The following is a 2115-nucleotide window of genomic DNA, read 5'->3' as shown; positions in this document are numbered from 1 at the left end:
CTCCTCCTCCTCCTCCTCCTCCTCCTCCTCCTCCTCCTCCTCCTCCTCCTCTTTCTTCTGCTCCTCCTTCTCATCTTCCTCCTCCTCTCCGCACACCCTCCTCCCTTCTAGCACTGATGTCGTTACCTACTTGGGTCATGAAACGCCTCCCAGGAAAAAAAAACCCAGCTCAGAGAGCGCCCAGGACCCCACGCTTCAACTCTTGAGCTCCAACTATCCCCTTCCGTGTAAATCAAGACAGTCTCCATCAAAGGTGTGACGGAAGCTCTCCCTGTTTTTATCTGGAACGCCTCCCACCAGCTGGAGCATACCGTCCTGTTTTGACCCTATCCCGCAGACACACACACACCCCTCCCTACACACACACTTCTGCTCTCTCGCTCTCTCTTTCCAGCCGTATATATTATTCTTCAATTTTGCATCCTTTGGGCTGGCTGGACAGAGCTGTTTGTAGCTCTGCTCCACAAAGGCTCAACTCCTGGTTCCAAAATTAGCTCCGTCTGCTTTTTTTAAGTGCCGTCAACACTACGCACGGGACAGCCGAGGTGTAAGCATTTGGGGCAGCCGACGTTTTGTAGGTCTGCCTGACCGGCCCAAAACAGCCTTTGCTAGCATGATGGATGTCTGTTTAGCAAAGCCTAACTTTATTGCTAAGAATAAAACGGGTATACAATCACGTGGGATCACGTCAGCCCTCAAGTCTGGTAACACGCAGACTACTCCCCCCCTTCTTTTTCATCCCTCCGCATGCTTTTTTTTTATGATCCTGGGAAAAAAAATGAAATTAAAAAGCAATAACCCGGCAAAACGGTGGGTTGTTGGGTTGTGGAGGACAGTTCAAATAGGAACACGAGACGGTGTTGGGTTTTTTTTGTTTTTTTTGTGGGTTGCCATGGATGTCGCAAACTAATTTTTAATTTCTGGGGAGGTGAGGTTAGGTCAGCACACTCTACACAGTCTCTCCTGCTGTTCCATTGTTTGCTTTTCATATTTATTTTTTTTTTACTGGCGAAGAGAGGAGCCGATAGTAAAAGGTGAGAAGAAGATAATTATTTACCCCCTCCAATTTACAAGGATACTTTTCGGCATTGTAAATATCGTACGCTTTGCAAGCTGTGCTTTTGTAGGCGAACGACGACAAGGGCTGAAAATCCACAGCCCTTGCCTGCCTGGCTGAACAGAATTTAAAAAGAGAGATGCTTTTTTCAAAGCGAAGGGGGTGTGTGCAAGGAGAGGGAGGATAATTTTGGGGGCATTTGCACAATCTCACTAGCCGTCCATCGCTGGGTGGAGTTTTGGGGGTGAAGGATGGAGGAGGTTGAAGATCAGGCGAGTCCTTCAGGATTCTGGGAAGCCAGCCGTGGGAAGAAAATGGATGGATGGATCTACTGAAAGTGGCGTCATGAAGGTGGTATCAACCAGGCCTGTCTAAAGTATAGGGTTTCCTGCCTGAGCAGGGGGTTGGACTAGATGACCTCCAAGGTCCCTTCCAACTTTATCATCATTATTATTATTATTATAACATACCAAGGCTTGGAAAAAGTCCCTTCTCTGGTCCTTCTTCTGGAGCTGATGCCTCCTGGCTGAGATCCCATCGTCCAAATGAAGGCTGAGCTGGTGCCCCTCATGTGCCCCTCGTTCTCTGCCCCATTGGTTAGGTCTGAGAAGTCCACGATGGGTCTGGAGCTTCAGTCTTCGGGTTCTGCCCCCCTGACTAGGTCTGAGAGGCCCAGATTGACCACCGATGGTGGGTCTGGAGCTTCAGTCTTCGAGTTCTTCTTCCCTGACTAGGTCTGAGTGGCCCAGATTGACCACCGATGGTGGGTCTGGAGCTTCAGTCTTCGGGTTCTTCCCCCCCGACTAGGCCTGAGAGGCCCAGATTGACCACTGATGGTGGGTCTGGAGCTTCAGTCTTTGGGTTCTTCCCCCCGGACTAGGTCTGAGTGGCCCAGATTGACCACCGATGGTGGGTCTGGAGCTTCAGTCTTCGGGTTCTTCCCCCCGACTAGGGATGAGAGGCCCAGACTGACCACTGGTGGTGGGTCTGCAGCTTCAGTCTTCGGGTTCTTCCCCCCGGACTAGGTCTGAGTGGCCCAGATTGACCACTGATGGTGG

This window comes from Protobothrops mucrosquamatus, unplaced genomic scaffold, assembly GCF_001527695.2.
Source record: "Protobothrops mucrosquamatus isolate PMUCROS unplaced genomic scaffold, P.Mucros_1.0 scaffold9379, whole genome shotgun sequence".
In the NCBI taxonomy this organism is placed as follows: Eukaryota; Metazoa; Chordata; class Lepidosauria; order Squamata; family Viperidae; genus Protobothrops; species Protobothrops mucrosquamatus.
This window is presented reverse-complemented; position numbering follows the sequence as displayed.